Raw genomic sequence first — 26092 nt, 5'->3', positions numbered from 1 at the left:
GCCTAGTAAGATATATAGACTGGATAATGTTGTCTGTCATCAGAGGTCTGAGACGCACCAAGATTCTGTAAGGAAAGAGGGCAATCTCAGAGCAGATAACATAATGACAAAAACATAAATGAAGAGGAGTTATTATATTCTGGAAAACTGTCAGTTCAGTGTTAATGTATTCATCCTTTTAGTCAGGAAGAACAGCTGTCCAAGCTCCAGCTGTCTAAGCAGACAGCCCTGGAAGAATGCTTCCAACTAATCTATGAGTGTGCCAAGAAAAAGTGGCCACATCACACCCGCTATGTGCCACTCATTCAAGAGGATAGGTTGCTTCTTCTTTGATGCACTGAATGTGAGTTATACTTGGGTAGTCAGCCTATGAAAAAAAGAGTAGATTAAAATAGGCTTGTGTAGTTTAGAACAGGTACAGGACAATAATTTACTGCTGTTATGTGCTTAATTTTGCTGTTACTGTAGGTGGGTAATAACACATCATATACAGGTGCAAGGATTATTGCTGAAATGCTAGAGAACATTGGAACTATGCAGGAAGACCAATATGTGGCAGACGTCTCCAAGTCCCCAGCTTGGGGACTTATGGTAGATGAGACAACTGACATTGCTGTGACAAAACAGTTAAACCTGTGAGGTCCCTATTGTTTTTGTAAGGATTCTTTATTAGGGCCCGAGCAGGGAACCTGCAAGGACCCTATTAAATGATCGCATTTTTCACTGCCTGAACATACCCCAAAACTCACCAAACTTGGAATATATGTCACATCTGCCGAAAAATGTTTTAATCTGTTGTCGTTGTGAATTTCCATCACTAGGTGGCGCTGTAATCAAGGAAAGTGCGTTTTGGCTTATAACTCCCACATACTTTGTCGCACATTCAAAAACCTTATATCCACGCCTTCAGTGAATTGTGCTGAAACTCCTGATATAGGCCACGCCCATATCCGCCTACCGTTTTTTTTCGCTACCTCACGAAATCTCGCAAACCTACTTTTTCGAACTCTTCCCACGCAATTTCACCAATTTCCACGAAACTTTGCACACAGCATCTGTGGACCCTCCTGACAATAAGTTATTAAAACAATTTTGATATTCCAAACAATACTCAACTTTAAGTTAAATTAAGTTATTTAAGTTATTAAATAACAACTTCCTGCAGATTTAGCTCAAAACAGGAAGTGTTGCATATCTCCACATTGGTTTGTCCGAATGACATGAAACTCAGGATACTACTTCCACATGAGCCCCTAACGCTCTGTGCAAAATTTTGGCCGAAGACCACTAGGTGGCGCTCTTTAAATTGAAGTATTTTATATCTCCACATCGATTGATCGGATTAACACGAAACTTGGTAGAGTTATTGTCAATGCCCTCCTGAGGACATCAGTTGAAGGTTTTACCGATCCGACACTAGGTGGCACTCTGGTGGCAGTCTAATTTATAATTTGGCACTGTGCCCACACCATAACATTTATGGATATGAAATTGATAGGGTGGTATAGACTGGCCCCTGTAACTCACACACCAAAAAATACCAACAGGTGGTGCTATTATCAACACAAAACCGTTTTTGGCTCTAACTCCCACATAATATGTTGCACAGTTTTAAACCTTATATCTATGTGTTCCCTGCATTCAGCTAAATTGTGTTGTAGGCCACGCCCACTTTGGAGGAAAATTTCCATTCGCTAATTCGCGAAATGTCACAAACCTACTTTTTAGAACTCCTCCGAGGCAATTTCTCCCATTTGCGTGAAACTTTGCACACAGCATCTGTGGACCCTCCTGACAAAAACGTATTAGAAGAATTGTGATAGTCCAAAGAACGCCCCGGATATAAAACAACAATTTCCTGCACATTGTGCTCAAACAGACAGTCTTGCATATCTTGATGAAATACAGTCTCATTAACACTTATGTGTTTTTTAATTGTGTTCCATGGCTCGATGATGGTTTGTGAAAAATTTGGTGCAAATCGGCCAATAGGGGGCGCTTTTATTGCTAAATGACTAAACAACAGCTTGACTGCCTTCACTTTTGATTCCTCAACGGAAATTGTTGCATGACCAGGCCCCGACAGCAGCATGCCCCGACAGCAGCATGTAGCGACAGCAGCAGGCCGCGACCCACGCGGACTGCGAGAGCCTGTTCATCGCTGCTTGCAGCTTTAATTCCATTTGTGGCTGCTGTTTGCAAATTCTTTGGCTGAAAATATCTACTTGTCATTTCGATTTAAAATCGAAATCGACCGAAATTAAGTCACACTCTCGAACTTCGAATTAAAGAATGGAATTGTCGATGCTGCCAAGCCACCACGTCACGTCCGGTCGGCTTGCCAAGGGGGAAAAAAACACGTGTTGAAGTGCTGCTAGTCAACCTCCTCTAACTTAGCTACTAGCTAAGCCAGTAGCTATTAGCTACAGCCAGTCAAACGATAGCATGGTGTTACACCATTCCTGTTCGGCTTCCGGACCGTGGTCGGGAAGCACGAGGGAGATGATTTCCTCCAGGGCCGAAGTTTATGTTTACCTTCGGGGTGAACCCCCTTTCACGTGTTCAGCTGGTCGGAAAATAATACCAGGGAGCTTCTTCAGGAGCTATCTTGAGGAGCTGTCGCCTTTGTTCACAGCCAAACTGCAGCCTATATTGTACACCTTGTTGCTGTCGCTACTACTGCTACTCCTTTCGCTTCTCCTTCCTCTCCCATTCATTCACTTTCCGCACGTACGCACGCTCCCTCACTCTCGCTCGCCGACTCACATCTTACCCAACTTATGCACACACACCTCACGCGCTGCCCTATTCCTGAAAGGGGCTAAGCCACTCTTACAAAAATGGCAACTGCAGATGCAGGAGATCCATCGACAGAACTTGAACCCCCTCCTCTTTCACTGAAGTCGCCGGTGTGGAAGTATTTTGGATTTCCAGTTAGTTATGTTGACAACGTTCGCGTTGTGGACATGGCTGTTTTATTTTTTTGTTTGTTTTGTTGTGAACTTGAATGTCATCTTCTGTGAAGAAGACTGCAGTTACACAAGAGAAACTAGATGGCAGGTTATTTTGTTTAAGTTTCCAATTGACTGAAGATATAAGTTATTGTTACATTATGTTGTTAATAAATGTTTTAAAATTGACAATGTAGTAGGGTACATTGCGAACAAAGGTCAGATATTATATTGCATAAAAGTCTAGTCTAAAAATGGCATAGCAACCTGTGCTTTAAAAAAAATAAATGTAAAAATCGAGAATCGAGTCGAACCATGACCTTAGAATCGAAAATTTTATCGAATCGAGGATTTGGAGAATCGTGACACCCCTACTTACGATACATTGGATTTGATGAAAAAGGAGGTACTGTGGTAATATCTGCAGCCCTCTGTTTGAGAGATGTGAAGGCAGAGGATGTGGACACTGACAGAGGCCATCCTTCAGGTCACAGCAGAAAAGAAACTACCTATGGACACTTCTTCTTTTGCAAGTGATGGTTCTTCTGTCATGATTAGTGTGTTTTTGTTTCTGTCGTGTTATTATAAAGATGGCATCAGTGGTGATTAAGAATGTGGAAATTCAATAGTAACTTATTTACCATTAGGTGGCAAACCAGGGGTCGGGAAGAAACTGCAAGACATGCCCCCTGCCAACAGCTGAGGGGCTCTACAGATTTTTTAAACATGAATTCTTCCCACCAACTCTGTGCCTAATGCAGGTCGTGCACGCAAAACTGCACAGCACTACACTTTAAGGACAGGGGAGGCTTAGCCCCCATGAGATGCACAGGATGTGAGCGAACGTAACACGCAAGCACAACATTTTGCAAACAGCTAACAAAGACTGAGAAATTATTTATTATTATTATTTCAGTTTCAGTTTATAATACAGTACAAGAACAAACACAGATTTGCACAGTAACAGTATGTTTAAAGCATTAACAACAAAAGTAAGCAAGGTACACCATTTTTAAATAACATGGCTACAATTGCGAGTTACTTGGTGGGTGGAAGCATCAAAGAATGCCGTCTGTTTTTAAGGGTGGCAAATCGGTCTATCACTCTGTTGTGACTCAGATGCTGAAGCGCGTAAAGTAATATCAATTTATTAATTAAATTTATATTAAAGTAATATTAAGATACTCTTGAAACTTGGGTCAGGCTAATTTGGCTTTTATATATATATCTTGGCTTTCTCCACTTTCTAATCATTACTCTCCTCAATAAAAGCTCAAGTTAAATAAGTCCTACATGGTGCACCTTGACTGAAATGTTTCACATTTCATATTCATATTGAGTTCAATAAAATTCCAAGACTGTCTGCATCACAAATGACTCCATCTTGTGAAATCCTTTAGACTCACCTCTCCAGTTGAGGTCTCTCCCCTCTCACTCCCTGTGCTCCTCTGCCCTGACTACTACAGGTCAATAGGGGTGGTGGAGTGATTATTATTAGTGTTTCATTATTATCATCCACTGATGATAATCATACCTGAATGAGCTCAGCTCCTGTTTCAGGGTGTGCATCCATGTGTAAAGTGAGAAACAGCTGATGCTCCGGAAGGAAGTCACCCCAAAGATAGTATATGGTAAAAAGAGTGTGCACTTAACTCTATAAACAACCAGGGCCTTCACAATGCATATCAGACCAACTAGCTAGCTAAGTAGCAGCGTTCTATGGAATGTAACTTTTAACTGCGAAACAACAAAGGTGAGACGTGCGCAGAGATTGTCTATAGTGTGCAAGCTAGGTTTTTATTTGTCAAACAGGGAGCACTTGGTTCATTAATTACATGGGACTTTCTTATATCTACTTCATTCAAGTTCTCCTCCTCATGCGGTTCTAGTCGGCTCTGTGTGCTTCAAGGTACACACAGGCTGCAGGCACGGCTGCAAGGTCGCAGGGAAAACATGGACTGGATTTTCAGTGATGTGGGCGTTCTCTATATGAGTGGAATGGATTGGATAACGACGCACTGAAGGGGCTCTCTCTACCTTACACTATGAAGTGAAGGGAAACTGACAGATTTATGATCATTTTTAAGTGAATAATGACAGGTTATATGATTATTTATTTAAACTCATATTCTGGCTACTTTATATTGAATTTGTCGGCACTTTTTTGTAAAACTTTTTTTTTTTTTAACAAAAACACCAAATTATTTAGGGGGACTTAAGAATATTTTAGGGGGGCCTAATGATGCCACTGCTGCACAGACAGTTTCAGGTTTTTCAGAAAAGAAACATGTTTTTTGCTGAGGTGGAACACAAGGTAATTGATAAACCTAGGCTATCTGTACATCAATCTTATATGATTTATGATCATTGTCAGTAAACATTTGTTCTTTGTTAAAAGGTATCAGTACTCATCTCCTCCCCTCAAAACAAAATGACCCAGCATGTGGTCATGGAGAGGTGGATGAACTGGCTTGGATCAGACACTGGTCTGAAGCCTTTGTCAGAAGAGATCCCTGGCTACTTCCAAGATGGTGTTTGGGACAGGTTTGAAGCCAATGTATGTTAATTTATGAACAAAAAATTGTGAATGAGATTAAACCTTCCTTTCAAGTAAATTAATAATATTCATTACAGGTTATGTAGGCTTCCTAGCCCTGCTGGTTGAAAACCTGGAAAGCAGATTCCCACAGATGGGTAGCCTGGGAGATTTTTAGAGTGCTGAATCCCCAGACCATTCTGGAGAGCACAGGTCAAAGCCATGGGTGTGACCAAATCAGCTCTTTGGCAAAGTCTTTTACAAGGCTGAAGAAGGAGGTTCTCCTGATGGACTGGGATATATTCCAGGAAAGAATCAAGCTCTCTGATCTCAAGGTTTGTATAAATTGAAAGACAATAATCAGTTCTAAGATCAATATGTTTTATGAATTTAAATTGGTTATTCAGGTTATTTTTACAGCCCAAAACTCTTGAGGAGACAATGCTGTGGCTGGTTTCTCCCTTGGCCAGGGAGCTTTTCCTATAGGTGACGATCCCACTGAGGAGCAAATTGAAAGATATCCACCTAGATGTGTGCTGCAGGGTAGCTGTGGATAGACCACCCCAAGACCCACTTGACTGGAAGGATCTTGCTAGAGTTTTTTGAGTTTCATGTTGATTCCTTTTTGTCAGTTTCAATTGTATTTATTTTCAGAGACAATGCACATAATATACACTATCACTATAAATCTGCCAGTGTTAGCCTAAAGGTTAATTTAAAACAAACATTTGTCACAACCTTTATTTTTCAGCTTTTTGTTCCATCTTGGTATAAAATTTAAATCCCTATGGACACTTTCGTCTGTCAAAGCATGATTTCTTTCACTTAATCCATGACACTCTACCGTACACTATTCATGCCTCACACATTCTCAAGCCTTTGCCACTGTTGTCTCAAGAAAAATCCATGGAAAACCCTGAGCTTTTCCTTATTCTTATTCTGAATGCACGTTGTCTTTGACCACAAAAATGTTGAAGTAAAATGTGCACACACTGAACTCAACCCTGACTATACTCTGTGTACTGCACCTTGTATTTTATAACGGTAGGACACTGACTAGCAACTAATCAACAGGAACATAAGATGTTAATGGTGTGAGTACATTTGTCTCATGCTCAGCATTTGGATTTAGTTGCCTACCTGTTTTACTTGCTAATACTATCGGCATGCAGCTCGTAGAAATGATGATGGATATATCACAATGAGTGAAGATCCCTGAATCTCATGTCACTTTCTAGATGTGTACTCAGTCTAACAAAGCCAAAAACCATCTTGTTGTTGCTCATTATGCTAGACCGCCAGCAGGTATGAGGAGGTGGAGAGGGTGGGAGGCTGTAGATGTCATTAAATATAGCAAATAATGTCAGCATGTAATAATGTCAGCATGTAGTAATGTGTCAACATTTGGATGACAAAAAGCCTTATCTTGTCATTTTTGTCAATAATCATCATAAACATAACAGCTGTATTTAAATAGACCTGGGGAGAGCTCTGCCCTAATTCACAGCAACATTCAGTGGTTAAACCTATAGAATTAGAGAGCTTTATAAACCAAGTTTCCGATGTCTGATTCTGATAGCTAAATTTTTCTTCATCATCACACGTTTTTTTTTACCAGTAAAGTGCAAATCCACATACAATGCTAAAAATGTATATGGTGGGGATCAATCAACCAATCCATCAAAACTCGCAGGTCTAGACCATACTTTACAATTTATTTACCCAACCCAACATTTCCCCCATAAGCAAGCACATAGCGACACTGGCGAGAAAAAACTGTCTTTTAACAGGCAGAAACCTCAGAGCAGAACCAGACTCAATGGTGTACGGCCATGTGCCTAGACCATTTTGGTTGAAAGGAGGAAGATACCAAGTTAGTAACATGCATTCATGGTACATGAATGTGTTCAGATAGAGAGGAAAACAGGAGCTCAGTGCATCATGGGGAGTCCCCAGGCAATCCAAGCCTATGGCAGCATAGGTAAGGGCCTGTGCAGGCTCCGTTAAAACGTACTCACAGAACTTGTTTGCTTACAGCACTGCACTTTGAAGGGCAAATGTTGACGGCGATACTGTGTCCACCCATTGTGCAAACTCAGCAAAGACACGGGGCACACGTCGGAAATCCGAATGTCAGTAGTAAAGCAGATGCAAGTCTTTCAGCCTACATGAAATGTGTTCCCTCATTGTCTCATTTGGGGAGTGCAGTTTCATCAAGCTCTTTCGTGTGATGTGTCTTCAAATGCTTTATAATATTGCTTGTGTTGAAATTGGCAACACTCGTGCCACCTGTCGAAATTACAGCCATGCATACTGAACATGTCGCCACTTTACTGGTTGGGTTATCCAGAGTAACATTTTGCCAAATAGCTGACATGTTGCTAGCTCCGTCTGACTCATTAAATCAACTTCTTCTTTGGTGCTCTAAAATCAGTAGTTGCCAGGGGCAGCACAGTGCAACTTCCTGTGTTGGCTTTTAGAGCAGCAAAGAAGAATTGATTTCCTGTGTGTAACGTTAAGCAGAGCTAACAGAGCTAATTAAGTGGTATTGGATTAGTGCACAGACTCACATACTCGCCGATACCGATACCTGCATTTTGTGTAAGCAGAGCTAACAGAGGTAACTGGGAAGTAGCAGGGTCCCATTTCTAAATTACGTGGTATCGGATTGGTGCATAGACTGACATACTCATCGATGCCAATACCTGCATTTTCGGCAGTATCAGCAGCATTTCCAATACTGGTATCGGAATTGGAACAACTCTACTTCATAGACTAAGTGGGGGAGCTTAGTGGGAAAGCCTGATAAAAGGGACGGCTGTGGCTCAGGGGTAGAGCCAGCGTCTTGTCATCGGAAGAGCCAGCGTCTTGTTATCGGAAGGCTGCTGGTTTGATTCCCCTGGTCTGCATGTCGAAGTGTCCTTGGGCAAGATATTGAACCCCAAAACTGCTCCTGATGTGCTGGTCGGCACCTTGCGTGGCAGCTACGGCCATGAATGTATGAATTACTGTGAATCGCTTTGGACTCATTTTTTTGCATTTCTTTTAGACAGAATGTTTCTGATTTCTGCACTGTTCCATAGGTGAAAGAAGGCAGTCCTTAAAATCTGTTTAGTGTGGGAGTTAAAGGACAAACTTGATCAAAGATAACCCCCAGATACATTACGGTATAGCGAGTAACGCCATCCAGAGTAGCTATATCATTAGATAATGTGTCTCTAAGATGTTTAGGGCCCAGCGCAATAACTGTTTTGTCTGAGTTCAGTAGCAGAAATTTGCTGGTCATCCAAGTTTTTATGTCCTTAAGACATGCCTGCAGTTTAACTAACTGATTAGTGTCATCTGGCTTAATTGATAAGTGGATTTGTGTATCATCTGCATAACAATTTAAATTAATGGAATGGTCTTTACAAAAGGATAGCATATAGCATATAGTGAATAGTATTGGTTCGAGCAAAGAACCTTGTAGAAATCTGTGAATAACTTTGGTATGCAGTGAGGATTAATTGTTAACCTGTGCAAGGTGAAATCAATCTGATAAATAGGACTTAAACCAGATCAATGTAGGTCCCTTAATGGCAATTAAATATTCTGCCGTAATATGCAAGTTTGGGGGTTGTGCCATGAAGCTAGTTTCCTAGGCTTTTTTGCTCTCTTCTTTAGAGGGGCAATAGAGTCAAGTGTCTTTAGCAGAGAGTCTGCAACACTATCAACAAGATGATTAATCTGGGATGGACTAGGGTTATCTTAAGAGCCTTATGTAATATTGGGGCATGACACTGAATTAAAAGCCAATGGAATAAGTTCCTTAAATTTAGCTACAGCACTATCAGAGAGATTTCTAGAATAAAACAACAATAAAACAAAAAAAGAGAAGGAAAAGGAGTAGTGTAGAGAGGGCTGCGTTTTATCTGACATTATATTATTTTGTGCTATGGACGCTTCATCTGCTGGTCAATTAACACACCTGCGAGTAATAGTGAGTAAGCATAGGAACTGAGTGGTGAGGACTCGTCTTTTAACTTTAAGTAAGTAAAGTTTATTTATATAGCACTTTTCACAGATAAAAATCACAAAGTGCTTCACAATAAAATATAATACAACAGTAAAAACATAAAAATACAATGAATAGAACAATTTAAGACATTAAATAAAAGCCTGCTTAAATAAAAAAGTTTTCAGCTGTTTCCTTAAAGAGTCCACAAATTTGGAGGTGTGAGGGACCACCAACAATCTCTGACCTGACAACCTCATAGTACGGGCAGGTACATGAAGTTTAATCAGGTCAGAGATGTAAGGGGGTGCTTGACCATGAAGGGCTCTAAAAGTAAGCACCAAAATTTTAAAATTGATTCTAAAATGGACTGGTAACCAATGCAGGGAAGCTAAAACAGGGGTGATGTGTGCTCTTTTGTGAGTGTGAGTTAAAAGCTGTGCAGCTGCATTCTGTACAGTCTGGAGACGGTTAAGCTCTTTCTTGTTTAGGCAGGTAAAAAGGCTGTTACAGTAGTCTAGACAAGAAGAAATAAAAGCACGAATAACCATCTCAAGTTCAGCCTTTGACACCATATCACTCAATTTTGCAATGTTCCTCGGGTGGAAAAAGCAGGTTCTGATTAATTGTCTGGAGTGCTGCTCTAACGACATTGCAGAATCAAAGATGACACCCAAGTTTCTCAGACTTGACTGAACAGATGAGCCTAAAACATCACCAATGTACTGCGTGATCTGAGGGATTTTGTCATCCGGCCCAATAATCAACGTTTCTGTTTTATCAGAATTAAGCTTCAGGTAGTTGTCGTTTAACCATTTTTTGATGTTGATCAGGCAGTCAGTTAAAGCTATGGTCTACGATTTGAAAGATTTGTCATTATTATTAACATTATTTAGATGGTGGTTATGGTCCAATAGTACGACCTACACAATGTGAAGAGTAAAAGGAACCAAATAAATCCATTCTCTCTAGCGCCTGCAAAACTGAAAAGAAATTGTCCAATAGGAGCCATCCGGTCCTGATGGCTCCTATTGGATCAATTTTCCGATCCAATCTCCTCGCTCACTCTCCTGCTCCTGCTCACGTCTGGTCCCGACCCACTTCCGCATTTGAAACTACAAGCGGACTAGAGGTTTGTTTTGCCCTGAGCAGTTCAGCTGCCGCTGCTTGCCTCACCGACAGAGTCAAAGAAAGAAAGTCTGTCACTGAAAAGACACAAAGCGGAGATGTGAAATAAAGAGGGCTCAAACCCAAATAAACATCGGGTCATCATTTGAACAGTGATGCTGATACAGCGAGTTTCTGTTGAACAGGTAATCTTTCGTCTTTATTGTGGATGTTGTGACACAGATAACTTTCATGCCGATGCTGGCTTATGACTGTGAAAGCTGCCGTTAGTTTGTTTCTGTGTTATTAGACAGCGTCGAGACAATTTCTGTCTCTGCAGTGTTGTCAACACTTGTTTACTTGTTCGACGGAGACGTTAGGCTCTATGCTAGCATTGTAAGCTAACAACAACCTAACATTGTTATCATGTTTACACCAAACCAGCCTATTTATTTGCTCGTGGCAGCTAAATGAAGCAGCAAGTAATGCAAGTAAGATAAATGAATGAAACCCCAACGCAAAGCGAAGTGGAGGGGTTTCGGATTTATTTCCGGATTTTTATTTTATTTGTCCGGATTTATTTCTCCATAACAACCTCTTGCCCGGTCAATACTCAACTGTTTTGCTAACCCTCCTCCCGGTCTTGTCCATTTGTTTTCAACGAAGCCTTTGCTAAATCAATATGATGGATTATCATATAGGCGTTACGATGTGTGTATTTGTGTGTCTTATCTGTCATAACCAAGAGATTACGGTTTACGGGCACGTTTGTGTCGCGGTCTGGTGCTACTCAGACAACAGCTGGGACACAGCTGGTCCGAGGATCATGTAGGTTTATTTTCAGCCACAATGTGGAAGCAATCGTTGTGATTAAAGCTGACGGCAGCATCTGTTAGTCTCTTGGCCCTCAATAACTTTTAGAAGTGGCTAACTTAGCTGTTGATAAATAGTAACTCATTACCTAGCTGTAACGTAACGTAGCTGTAACATGCTAATGACGTTTATGCTAGCTTGGCTGTGGAGCTTAGCTGTGGACAATGTAATGACCTACAAGAATTACGTTAGTTTCACCGTGCATTGCAATAACTTTACCTGTGAATCCGACATCGTTACTTGGTGCTTGTTGCTGGAGGGGGTGTGTCGCGGGGGGCTCCGAGGGGAGAGCGATACGAGCTCGGAGGGGAGGGATTAAGGAGCACAGAGGGGAGGGGGGTGTGTGTGTGGGGGGGGTTTCAAATCTTTCTCAGATCGTAGACCAGAGCTTTAAGGAAGACAGCATAAAAATGGTATCATACATTGTTATAAGACCTGATTATTGTTCCTAGTGGGAGTATGTACAAGAGGAATAAGATTGGTCCCAAGACCGAGCCCTGGGGAACCCTACATGAGAGTTCAGTGGTATCAGACATAATCTGGTTCGCACAAACACTAAAGGTTCTACCTGACAGATATGATGAGAACCACTGTAAAACTGAACCAGACATCCCAACCAGATCATGGACTCTTTTGATCAGAGTATTATGATCAACAGTATCAAAGGCAGATGACAGGTCTAGTAAAACCGGGACAGTGTATTTCCCTGAGTCGGCTGACAACAAAATGTGACTGTGAAATGAAACTGAAACTTTAGTAGTGCAGTTTCAGTAGAACGCCATTTACGCAATCCAGACTGGAATTTATCGAAGATCTCATGGTTTTCTAAATGTACAGTGAGTTTTCTAAGATTTTTGACACAAAGGGGAGTTTAGAAATTGGCCTATAATTTTCAGGATGTGATGGATCCAAACTGGGTTTTTTCAATATTGGTTTGATAACAGCATGTTTAAAGAAACAGGGAACAACTTCAGTTAAAATAGATAAATTAAACACATCAACAATACAATGGCCAATAGACTTAAAAGACTTTTTGAACAGCTCTGTAGGGAGGACATCTGTAGGACAGGAGGAGGGTTTCATTTTATCAAGTAGGGTAGAGACATCATGTAATGTCACAGGGTTAAATGAGGACCAAGTGTGAGGGGGTGACAACACACAGGCAGACCCATAACAAGATGGTGGTAGGGTGTTTCCCCTGATATCTCTGATCTTTTCAACAAAGAAAGTGAGGAGTGCATTACTGTCTGCTTGGGAAAACGCAGGAATTTGAGGGGTGGTAGGGGACACTATGGAGTGTATGGTGTCAAACAGGATTTTGGGTTTTTTCTTATTCAAAGATATTAGCTGAGAGAAGTATTGGGTTCTGGCATTTCTTAGGATTTCATTTAAGGAGGCTCTCAATTCCTTCAGGTGAATCCTGTGAACTTCAAGTTTTGTTGATTTCCATAGGCGCTCTACCTTTCGACAGTTTCTCTGGAGATTCTTAATAGGTTCATCAATCCACGGACAATGATTTTTATGTGAGACATGGCTTAATTTCAAAGGTGCTACTTTGTCTATAATGTCCAAGCAATGGCTGTTAAAAGCCCCTATTAAAGCATCTGCATCACTGTATCCCACCAGGGAGTATGGATCGAACAAAACAGAAAACTTCCGAACAGCATCCTCATTTATAAACCGGCTTTCTGCCCTCGTTTTCGGAGGAGGAGGATCCAAGGGAAAGGCGAGGTAAAAGAAAACACAACTGTGATCGCTAACACACACATCCTCTACACACACATTAGCAATGCTTAAACCAAGGGAGAAGACAAGGTCCAGGGTGTGGCCCTTGGTGTGTGTAGGTCCAGAGACATGCTAGGTGAAGTTGAAAGAGTCAGTTATGGCCAAGAGGTCGGCAGCCATGTTGCAGCTGACCTTATCAATGTGAAGGTTAAAATCGCCAATGATTAAAACCTTCTCCAACTTAATTATGGAGGCTAAAAACTCTGTAAAGGGGGGCGGTAAATTAAAACACAATAAAATACATTAGTTGAACCAATCTTCATCATCTGTGACTCAAAGGAGGAGTGGTTAACTAAATTTATTTCTCTGCACAAGTATACAGTATGTCGCGATATACAGCAGCGAGCCCACCTCCACGGCTTGCCAAGCGAGGTGCACCAGTAACTGAGCAGCCGACAGGACAGAGCTCATTCAGGTGGACAAATTCACCCTCACGTTGCCAAGTTTCAGTAAGAAACATAAAATCCAGGGACTGTCTGGTGAAGAGTTCATTGAGGGTGAGCGATTTATTAGCAACGGAGCGGGTGTTGAGCAAGGCTATCTGGACTGATTGTGACAGGCCAGGGTGCCTAACAGATGACTGTAGGGGAATAGTCAGTAAACGCCTGTTGGGAGTTTGTGATCTCTGTCTACGCCAAGTGATCGGTCGGTGGTCGGAGGACAGATTTGCAGTCCTATCAAAATAATATTCGGGGTGAGGGAGAGCCCCCCTTATGTCTAGTGGAGGGAGCTGAGACTGTGGCAACAGGGAGGCATCATGGAAAAAAGCTGGCTGCCAATGTTGATGAGGCCGCAGGGGGAGCTATTCACTGAAATGGAACTGTGGGCGTTCTTGGGGACCATAGAGAAAGATTCAGGTGTGAGGGTGTGTTGTGTAAACAGTCAGTCACGAGGAGTAGGCTGAATTGCATTCTGTACATGGTATTGTAAATTAACCTTCAATATTGAGCAGCCCAGCCTGTTAGGGTGGACGCCGTCATGACTGTAAAGGGAGGGACGGTTCCAAAACCGATTAAAATTGTCAATGAAACACAAATTGGTGGCTCTGCAGGTCAGACTGAGCCAGGAGTTGAGGCTGAGGAGTCTACTGAAGCGCTCTGCACTGCGGGATGACAAGGGCAGGGGGCCGCTGATGAAAACAGACTTCCCCCAGCTTTTTAGAAGGCTAAAAAGGTGTTTAAAATCCTTTTTTTGTCAACTCTGACCCTGAGGTTTCTTCCGCATTTTTTTCCCCTGTTAAAAGGGCCTTTTTTTGGGGCAAGTTTTTCTTCACTTGAATCGAGGGTCGAAGGACAGAGGGTGTCGTCTCTGTACAGATTGTGAAGCCCTCTGAGGCAAACTGTGATTTGTGAATTTGGGCTATACAAATAAAATTTGATTTGATTTGATTTGATTTGACTGCCCGCGAACCTACGTGGATTATAATCCGGTTAACAGAAGATGGGAGTGAGTTCAGCAGCCCAGGTATTTTATCCAGGATGACTGGGACTGTGGCTCCAGGCAAGCAGTGTGTGATGGCATTGAAAAAGCGTATGTACCTGGTAATGCTGTCACCCACAATCAAAGTGGTAGGAGAGAAGAGGGAGCAGGGGGGAGACGGCGAAGGAGATGGATCTGCATCAGCCAGGTCCAGCTGGGGAAGCCAGTCAGCGCAAGGAGGCGGAACAGGGGTACGAGCCGCCAGCTTTGTGCCAGATGGATCCCGGCTGGATGGTGCGCTGTCCATGTGACGAGAACCGGTGGGCGAGGGACGGGAGCCAGTGGTAGCTGAACCAGCAGGAGGATCCCCCGCCAGGTCCAGTTGAGGAAGTCCACCTGAGCGGCGGAGGTTGCGGATCGCGAGGAGGGCCGCTGGATTGTCCCATCGGTGGGATTTGTAGCTGCTCGGGGGTCGGTGGCAAAGTTAGCTGCCCGTGGGGATGACGTGGTGTGGATGGCAGGCGGCTTGGATGTGTCTTCACCCAGCTGAGGAGGAGGAGGCGCAGTGGAGTCAGACGGATGGGCCGGGTTATCGCCGGCCAAGATGGAAAAGCGATTTGAGAGACTCAGAGGAGGAGGAGAGGGGAACTCGCCCGAGCCCTTCTTGCGGTCATGGACCACCACCTCGGCCCAGGTTAGACCGATGCCGGGGGTTGAGCAGAAGGAGGGCTGCGGGCAGGTGACGGGGTCCCACGCAACCGTATCCTGGAGCGCTGAGCTGAGGGAGGCCAACTTTTTGGACTGTTCACTCGCCAGGTCCATAAAGCTGGATAGTAGGGAGTCCTTCTTGTGAAGCTCTTCGGAGAGCCATCTGATGTCTTCCTTCAGGTCAGCAATCTTTTTATTTGCTTTGAGCAGCAGTGTATTGTCATCTCTGTGCATTTTTGAGTGAGGGCGACAGGTTAGCGGATAGGCTAAAGACAAACAAACACAACTGGATGTGCTGAATGCAGCCTGACTTCTGTCAGGTCGATTATTATAAAATCCTGGGGACAGAAGGGTACGAGTCCTCGTCAGGTTAAAAAGTGCAGTTAAAACCAGTCGGGATATTAAAAGAGGAGTCTAAAATGTCCTCGATGTAGTGCTGAGGATGAGTTCAGGAGTCTCACGGCCTGGGGAATGGAGCTACTCCGTAGTCTGGTAGTCTTTAGAGACTAAAGTTGTATTTTTTCCCCTGCTACTGATGCTTCATATCCAGACTAATTCACACATGAGTAAAGCATTCAGCATAAAAACGAGGAACTTTACACTTACCTGAATATGTCAGCTCAACGATTGTAACAACAAGCACTGGGTAGGTTAAATGTTATCACTAAAGCAAGTGATGCTGAACATGGAGTAAGGATAATTTTTAAATAATGCTGCCTCACATGAGCATTGCACAGTGACGTTACAGCCAACACAGTCATTTGTTGGGAATAATTGAGTAGACATCAATCAATGAAATTTTTCAACATTTGGAAGATCCATGTTGATAAAAGATAGTAGGTATTCCATATGAACCGGTTTCTTCATCCTGGCTCCAGGCCTGAACACGAGGGGCACTGTGACGCAACGACTGTCAACCAAAGACAGTTTACATATTCCCTCAGAGATATCAATGATAGATTTGACAGGATTCATAAAAGTTCGCCATAAATTGAAGTTATTTTGAGATGTTGTAACATTTTTAATGCAAATTCATTTTAGAAAGAAAGAATAATCAAGAATGAATAAATGGGAGAATGATTTAATGACAGTTAGCTAGCTGCTAGCTAACACCCAGGTGATGTAAATGGTCACCCAGTGGGTAATAGGGGTCACAAAAATGAATAGCTTGTTTGGCAAATCAGATAGGCGTAAATCCCGGAGGGGACGGGAGAAATGTGATTTGCCTCCCCAGTTTGTCACTGTAAACACAACTAGCAGTGTTTGCGGTATTAATGTAGTTTTTCTTAGCTGACAGGGTGTTTGAGTGTTTGAGTTCCACCACTACATTTGGTGTCCTCTTCAAGCTGCTCTTAAGAAAATTTCGTATAGTTGCCCCCTCCTAAGGTGATATTAGATTTTCGCCTTGCAGATTTAAACTTTCAGATTCAGAGTTGAAAAGACTGTTTGACTGAAAAGACAGTTTAAATCTGACTAAGTTACCTGCTGGGTGACTGACCAAAGGAGGCATAGTATGAGGAAAAAGCACAAATGCACAAAGCAGCAAAATTAGTGGGGATTAGCAGGTCCAACGTAAACTACCAGTAACACTCACACAGCAACTGGAAATGATGCAAGATGCTTACCGCAGCACATCAGCACAACGTAACGCTGATACTGCTTTTGAATTCGATGATAGAAATTGAAAGCTAATTTGTCAGCACTGTATCGTAGGCAACTAGACTTGTTTCAGTTTCTTGAAGACGATTCACCTCCCATCCAAGAGGCTTCTTCAGTTCTAACATTAGGGCCCCCTCCCCTTGCTGTATGTTCTCTCTCTCTCTCTCTCTCTCTCTCTCTCTCTCTCTGGTCTGAGGCCCCACAAGTTATACCGCCTACACCTCGTATCAAAGTGTGTGTCAATGTTTACAAGTTAAATAACGTGGAACTATCCTTCTGGCAATAAGAAGATAAAACATACCATGAGAAAGACTTACAGGAACAGCTGTCAAGTAAACTTATCGTCTCATGTAACAGTAACGTTAGGTTGATGTGCTAGCTTCCAGTCCAGTTGTCTCCTCGTCTGTGTTTGTCAGCCACTTCCAGTGCTGTGGTCTGTGAATCTGTGTCTGACAAACGTTGGACAGAAATACTATGTTATCCGTTATGATACAATACGATATGCTTTATCAAATTTGTCATTTGATGAATGCTAACAGGCAACAGTATTTATGAATTGCAGTTCAGAAAAGTAAAAACTTGATACAAAACTCCAACTTTTCAGCAGCAACCTCAACCAGACAGACAATATTGGCAAGATGGTATTCCTCACAGGGCCCATATTTGAAAAAAAAAAGGATAGTGATTATCTAGTCTCTTAGTCATGGTTACAACTTTGGACTTATATAAGATGGACAGCAATGGATTGACTATTGACTATAGCCTATATAGGCTTATGTTAACATTGTAAACTCAAAGCTGTATATTATTCTCAAAGTGCACACAGTGATATTCAAACTCCTAAGTTGTTGATAAAAAGCAGAATCAGTGGAATTTTGAAATAGCCACAAGGTCAAAAAATGGTCAAAATCTTTAATAAGAGGAGTCGTAGTTGGCAGTTGGGCCACAGGCACCAAGAAGACCACTTCTAGCAAGAAAGTGAGAAGACATTACCAGATTAGCTAACTCAATCTGGGATTTAGCATCACAGGGCAAGAGGGGCAGAGGCCACAATGTGTTGTGTGCTTTGAAGGTCTGAGCGACAACAGCGTGAAACCCTCTCAGGATGGGATGAGTGCTGCTCGGGTCTGGAGAAAGGTGCCGCCCCTGTTGCTCTTCAGTTTAGGGATCTTTTTCGTTCTGAATTGTTGAAAGTCCGTTTTTGAGTGCCTCACTTTTTCAACAATAATAATGAAACCTTCTGCTTACAAAACATGTACACCTCAAAGATCAACCACTAGATTTTTTTCATAGAAAAAAATTAAATTAATTTTACAACAACGAAACCCAAGCACCATGAGGAGTTCCTTTCTGAGCTTGCGTTGCAGTATCAGTTCAACAAAGATGATGATCACCAACAAACATTATCCCATCTAATTAACACCCCGGTTATTCAATCACCAGCAAACAATTTTCAACACTCAGATCATTTCTCTTGATTGTCCCTTAATACTAAATACTAAGTACTAAGTACTACTAAATACTAATACTAATTCAGCGTACCATAGACCATAGCCACATTAGCTGTGGGAAGTGCTACTAAAACTGAACTTGTGTCTGGAAGTGTTCTCCACCACAAAATGGGCAGTGAACATGTGCAATTTCTGTTGTATACAGAAGTTGGATGGCTATGGTGAGTCAATGTGCTAACAAAGGCTATACTGCTACTCTGTCTATGCTGTTATATGACCCACAATGGCTGGCAAAATTTGCCTATCAATTGGACATATTCTCACATCTGAATGAACTCAACACAGGACTACAGAGAGTCACCTTGTCTTTTCTTGAGGAGCTTGATAAAATCACTGCAATGAAGAAAAAAGCTGCAGCTGTTCGCCAACAAAGCCAGGGCTGAGGATGTCTCTTTTCCAACTATGGAGAGCTGTCCATAGCTGGGATTATCTGACGCTTCACTTCGAGATGCAATGGTTTAGCACCTGTTATCCATGGCAGACCAGTTCACAGAGTACTTCGGCAGTGAGGCCAGGCCAGAGGGGATCAGGGAACCCCTTTTCTGTTGGCACAACAGAAATGCCAGATGATCTGACAGGCTGTGAACAGGAGAAGCTACTTGAATTATCGTCGGACATCTCTCTGGTGTTGGAACTGAAAAAATATGACTTCTCACTTTTGGATCCAATGAAAGGATGAGTACCCAGTACACTCATTCAAGGCTAAATATGCCATCAAAATTGATATTGTAACTGAAATACTCTTATCTGAATCACTATTGAATTGAAATTGGTAATCAAATGAAAACTGAACCCTGTTAATCAAAAGTGAATTGATTCAAAATATCAGTGGTGCTGCTCTGCACAGCTCCTAACCCAAAGCATATGTATTTGAGGCCCTGGGGATGACACTCAGCAATCAACTACCTTTCTACAGAATTGTTTGCTGCAGCTCTAATAACATAATTAGAGTGATGATGCACACAAATTTCATTCATTAAAGCTGGGGCTGGCAAGAATGTAACACAGGGGTCTCAAACTCAGCTTGGGGCCACTGCCAGTATTGTCATCTTGTAGAAGGGCACCTTCAGTGTTCAACTACCACAAGAAGGTGCAATATTTCTAAAAATTAAAAAAAATATGTTTTATTTCCATTTCCATTATTGATATACAGTAGGTACTACTTCGTTGTGGCAGAGTTCACGCGAGAATCACGCACCTTTTTAGTGGAGGATCAATTGTGTTTTCATGAGAAGCGGCAATGTGCCCAAACAACCACCAGGTTTTGCTTTTATGTTTAACTGTGGTCTTTTTTTGTTCACACGTCAAAGACCCTAAAGACATCTGAGGTTGTGATTTCGCTTGCTCGCTCGCTTCAGCCACGGCTAATAAGCGGAGGCAGAAACAATTACGCACAGCCTACAGAAGTTACGACGTCCATATAAGCATTTAAGAAATGATTCTTATCAGTTCCATAATTCAGAGAGGATTTTTACTCAACGAAAAAATGTATAAAGATCAGTTTTTAGGTTGAAGACACGACAGCAGCACATATGTCCAGACGCTAATGTGTGTTATGACTGACGGATAGCTCCCCTGGTAGAGCAGCTCCCTCAGTAAGCAGAATCTTCTGCTAGTATGAGTTCGAATCTCAGTATAGGCAGTACCTTTAGTTAATGTGTTTTCTTTTCTCATCATCATTATGATCACATATAGCTCCAAGTTTGACCAAATAAATGAGCAAATGAGCATTAATTCTCCGCCGGGCCGCGGCACCAGCTTTCCTGCTTGTGTACATAAAATACATTAAATTCTGACACCACAACTGTAGCGTACCGAATATCAATAGATGATAACCAGAAAAAAAACGTTCTATTGATCTGATTCACTGGCTTTCTTTCTTTCAGTTGTGGTGTCAGAATTTAACACAAATATTTGTGCTTTCTATTCCTTATATTTTCTACAACAGGCTTATAGAAAGAAGAACGACGCCATGTCATGTCAGACAGTTTTCTCTAGCTTTATTAAAATACATAATCAGCAGCTTCACAGTAGTCGGATATACAGAAGGTTATTTAAAGCGGAGTGAGTCCCTGAAGCAGTCTCCCTGCAGGAGGAGATCCCTTGGCCAAGTGATCAATGTATTTGTTGCAGACCTCTTTGCTGTCCTCAGCGCGCGGGGGTGAGGGTGGGGGCACTGGCGTAGCAAGCTTTTCAAAAGTGTGGGGGATGGATGTGGTCTTTCCAGTTAAGCGAACTTGTTCCAGATGTCTTAACATTTGCATTCCCCCCCTGTGTGTAGGGGACGAGAAGTAAGCACCATCCAGGATGTGTCCATCCTGCATTCGGAGGTGGAGACGCTCATTAAGCTGTGTCTGGCCCTGCCAATGGCCGCGTTTCCCAGATTCGTTAAGAAGCTCTTAAGTGCTAAGATCTTCTTAGGAGCGCTCTTAAGAATGCTGTGAAAGAAGGATGTGTTTCCCAGAGTCGCTCTTAGCTTAAGAAGATCTTTCACTAAGAAGGAAATGTAAGATCGAGCTGACCCACTCTTAACAGCCTTCTTAGCGACCAAATGCTCAGTGATCAAGCCGCGTCAGGGAAATTTACATCCTCCACTTTTCGAACTAATAAAACAATGCTCAATGTTGAAATGCGCTCATAGCTGCGGACCACTGGCGCAAGAAACATAGGTTAATAGAAGAAGAAAAAAAACAACTTTTTATTGAATTACATGTTTAAGTTTTCCACACACATCTGCATATATGAGTTTATAGTACTACACATAAAAATACAACAACCCTGTGGCATTTCACAGATATCAAGGAAACAGATGTAATTAAACTCAGCTGAACCTCATCCAGAGAGGCTTCACCTGCTACTCTATATAAATGCGTTGCCAAAGTCCGCGCGTGTGAGAAACCATGGCTGCAATACAGCACATTCTCGCTGCGAACCAACAGCGTCGCCGTGCGCGAAGCCAGACGGTTTACATAAATGCATACGTGCGTCAGCACTTCTCCCCACTGGACGTGCTGTCAGACCGGGCTGTCCAGGCAAAGTACCGGCTGCCCCGTGCGGAGATCCAACGGCTGATCACTCGGTGTCTCCACACATCCAGAGAGCAACCCGCTGCAATTTTGCCCTCAGCCCGGAGGTGCAGCTCCTGGCTGCGCTGCGTTTTTACGCAGTGGGGAGCTTCCTGGAGGTGGTGGGGGATGGCACTGGCCTCAGCAAGGCATCGGTGTCACGGAGTGTGGCAGCTGTGACACCGATTCTCCTGCGCCATGCCATGGATGGCACCCTCATTCCAATCCACAATCCCTCGCTGGTGGATCCGTGCTGGATCGGTAGAAAGCACTACGCGGCCGTCAACACACCCACACACACACCCGCACCCACACCCCGCCCACACACACATACATGCGTAGCCTAATTGCACCTGTGTGTGTTTGGGGGGGGACCACGGGGCGCTGTGTGTGACTTATGCGCTGATAAAGAGGTGGGTGATCGATTTGCCTGGCATCGCTTGATTCAGTTTCAGCAGCACCGCGGTGGACAGCTCCCACTAAGAGCTTCTTAAGAAGCTTCTTTGGCTTGATCTTAAGGTTCTCCTAAGAAGGTAGTTAAGAACGCGTCTGGGAAACACCCGTATCTTAGCGCTCCTTCTTAGCTGAACCCTTCTTAAGAGCCTTCTTAAGTCCTTAAGAACGATTGAATCTGGGAAACGCCGCCAATGCTGTTATGGCTTGATTTAGTGATCAAAGTTTCATTTTCTTAACAATAAAGATGCCGTGTTCATCCATCTAGTTCTCTTATAACTGCACGCCATTATAAAATAACTTCAAATCAAATCCTTAATCATTGATAAAAGTGCGTGCTTCCCCCGCCCCCCTCTCAGAAAATAGTTCCGATGTCCATGAAGCCGGTGAATCAGATCAATAGAACATTTTTTTTTCTGGTTATCATCTATTGATATTCGGTACGCTTCAGTTGTGGTGTCAGAATTTAATGTATTTTATGTACACAAGCAGGAAAGCTGGTGCCGCGGCCCGGCGGAGAATTAATGCTCATAAAAAACAAAAAGAAAGCACAAGTGATTATCCAAGGTCACCCAGATAATTGAGGTGTCCCACCGCTGTGAAACAATCAGTCTGAATCAATCTGATACGGTTTAGCAGTCCCCCTCTCTATTCACTCTACCTGTAGCCTAAAACAGCGCCACTCTCCATTGCAGCTACATTGTGGTCAAATGTGGAATTGTCCCAAAATCGTTTGAGCTGCAATTCAGTACTATGCTTCCACCTAGTGGCTACAGTTGTCACTTACATTTCACGTGTTGCGTGAATCTCGCTCCCCGCGAGTGAAATGGCCACTTTGAAGTAGTACCTACTGTAATAATAAAAAGTTTTTACATTTTTATATTAGGAATTGCCTGACTACAGTCTGTCCCTTAACATTAGCCACCGAAGAAGGCTGTTGCTGCCACCGCAGCTCTGTTCGCCTCAGGGGCTGTGGCTTTATGCTAGCGTTACCCATTACCGAAGTATGTAGCTGCTTTTTTATTGGGTTCAGGTGCTGTATGCTTTGTGTTACTCAGTTAGCGACAACAGTCTGTCACTGCTGCTGCTGCTCACTTGTTCTTTGGGTCAGGGGCTGTGTGCTAAGTGCTACAAAGTTATTAAGCTGCTGAAGGACATGCACAGTGGCTGTGAACTGTAAGTCCAGCACATCATTTCCATCACTACTCATACCCAACTACCTCATGCCTCATTCACAGAAAACACCTAATATTATCATAATGAACATAAAAAATGAACATGGGTATTGTTAGTTCTCCATGCTGTTAATCTAGTGTGTCAGTATTGGGAAATTTTGGCTGCACTTTATCTGCCTTTCACCAATACCTTTAGCAATACATCCTTCTAGCCCTGTGGAAGGATTGTATCCTCCTGTCTCCTGTCTCCTGTCATTATATATATATATATACATATATATATATATATATATATATATATATGTATGTATATATATATACATATATTAGGGGTGTAACAATACATGTATTTGTATTGAAGCGTTTCGGTACAGGACATTCGGTTCGGTACAGGGCTGTGCACAGGTGAGTTTCCGGAACTGAAGTTGCGTGTGTTTATTTTCTGCAGCTACACATGCAGCCCGTTTACATCATGGCTAATGCTAGCGCGAAACCAGAGCTTGAAGACCCTCCCTTGTAGCTTAAGTCTCCTGCTTGGGAACACTTCGGCTTCCTGGTTAAATATTGCAACAGAGAAAGACGAGTCCAGCACGGCGCAGTTCCGCCGAACAGCTGGAGAGACGAAACCGAGGAATTCCCGTGATAATTACATAATCACACATGACTGCAGTTACACGTGTTTTTGTACTTGTATCAACGCAGAGTGTTTTATTTTGAAAAATCAACCGGATGTATTGTTGTTGTTTCGTGTCAGACTTCCTGTCTGCTCTGTGCTAAATTCGGCTGAATTTCTGCGTTGTGCCGCGGCACTTGAAACGGCACCACCCAAGTGTGAATATCACTGCTACAAGAAAAAAAAATAACCTTAGTGCAAACGCAGCCGACTTTGGCAATCAAGCAGCCTTTCCCTAGCAACTCAGCCCATGTGAACACACCAGTGCAAACCTGGCAGAGGGACTTAAAGAGACAGTGAAAATAATTTATTTAACTTATTACCAGGCAGCACTTTACAACAGTGATTTATTTTTTTATTTTTTTTTCATATTCTGTATAATGTTGCAATAAATTGTTGGTTTACAAAAGTTCCGAATAAACAACAAGCAAATTTATGTTTTGCATTTTGTTCCCGTACTGTACCGAAAATGAACCGAACCGTGACCTCAAAACCGAGGTACGTATCGAACCGTGATTTTTGTGTATTGTTACACCCCTAATATATATATGTATATATATTAGGGGTGCAACGACTAGTCGACAAATAGTCGACTACTAAATTAGTCAATGACTAATTTAGTAGTCGACTAGCCATTAGTGACGTCATCGTGTGTGTATCCCACGGCATGCAATGCCACACTAAACAATGTTTCACCATAGCCAATTGAAATAGCTCAGAGTGAGACATCTCACTTTCCCCAACTCGTTGATACACTGACAGCACACGCACACTTGTGACCGGGAACAGGAGCAAGATGGAAGTGTCTAAAGTGACGCCAATGCAAAATAAAAAGGTTCAAAGTTTGGGAACATTTCATCCTAGACACAACAAAGAAAACGGTCACATGCAAAATTTGCAAAATGAAACTCGCACACCATGGGGCCACTTCAGCAATGCATGAGCATTTTAAGAGGAAACACATTTTAGAAGACTCAGACGCACCTCGGTAAGATAGTTAGCTCCCATGCTAGTAGCTAGTCTATTACTGTATGTGCAGACGGAGTTGTCTTGGCGTTATTTTATTGCTGCTGCCACTTAAATATAATAAATAAGAGCCATTGTTTTTTTTGTTTAACAAACTTTGTTATGCATGCTGATTGTTATGCACAAAATGCACTTTTGTTAAAGGAAAGAAGTTTATTGCTGCTGCAACTTAAATATAATAAATAAGAGCCATTGTTTTTTGTGCAATTCATAATCTGACTAGTCGACTAGTCGTTATAGTAGTCGATGACTAGTCGACGACTAGTCGACTATCAAAATAGTCGTTAGTGCCAGCCCTAATATATATATATATATTAGGGCCGGGACTTTAACGCGTTAATTAAGATTAATTAATTACACAAAAATTAACGCGTTAAAAAAATTAACGCATTTTAATCGCACTTATTTTTGCACCACGGAACGTTTCTAACCGGATGAGTTTCAGGCGTACCGATTATACTGGAGCACAATTATTTAACGAGTTAAAAAGCCGTCGACACTGGCGCCCTGGCAATAGCAACATAAGCAAGACAGCACCGCTGTCCAGCTGCTCTCTCAGGCCGGCCTTGAAAGTCGTCAGATCATGTCTGTGACTGGACACATGAGAGCAGCTAGGGACGGCGCTCTGATCCGCCCTGGCAACATATAGCAACATAAGCAAGACAGCTGGACTTTCAGCGCGTTACACCAACCACAGCTCGCTGCCCAGCTCCTCTCTCAGGCCGGCCTTGAAAGTGAAAGTTAAAACTTTACCGAGCAATCCTTGTCACTGCTGAATCATTGTGGGTGATTATTTATTATTTATTTCACTCGTAAGGCCGTGTAATAAGCGGGATAATGTATAGTTACATTACATTATCCCTTACTTACATCAGGCTGAGTTCAACAAATCAATTTATGCTACTGCGATTTAAGTAGTTAAATACAGTAATCATCATAGTGTAGTGGCAGGAAAGACCATTTACCAAATAACGTGTTACTTAAACATTTTTCATTGTGCTGTGCTCTAAAAATAAACTAACAAACTAGTGTAGAGTCCTGTATAATCAGTGTTCAGCTTAAATTATCTTATCAGTTAATCGTTAATCGATCGATAAGGTCCATCAACTAACGATTAATGAATTAATCGATAATTTGCATCCCTAGTCTGTTGGTCT

General features: G+C 42.4%; 1 protein-coding gene across 4 annotated transcripts in view; it reads right to left on the bottom strand.

Moving 5' to 3' along the window:
- Positions 1–26092, bottom strand: part of arhgef39 (Rho guanine nucleotide exchange factor (GEF) 39) — a 136315-nt gene that overhangs the window by 70376 nt on the left and 39847 nt on the right. The gene's annotated exons all lie outside the window — the stretch shown is intronic.

Source organism: Pagrus pagrus (genome assembly GCF_965226575.1).
Source record: "Pagrus pagrus genome assembly, chromosome: 23".
Classification (NCBI taxonomy): domain Eukaryota; kingdom Metazoa; phylum Chordata; class Actinopteri; order Spariformes; family Sparidae; genus Pagrus; species Pagrus pagrus.
The sequence above is the reverse complement of the archived record's forward strand: the minus strand, read 5'-3'. Positions and strand labels throughout refer to the sequence as shown.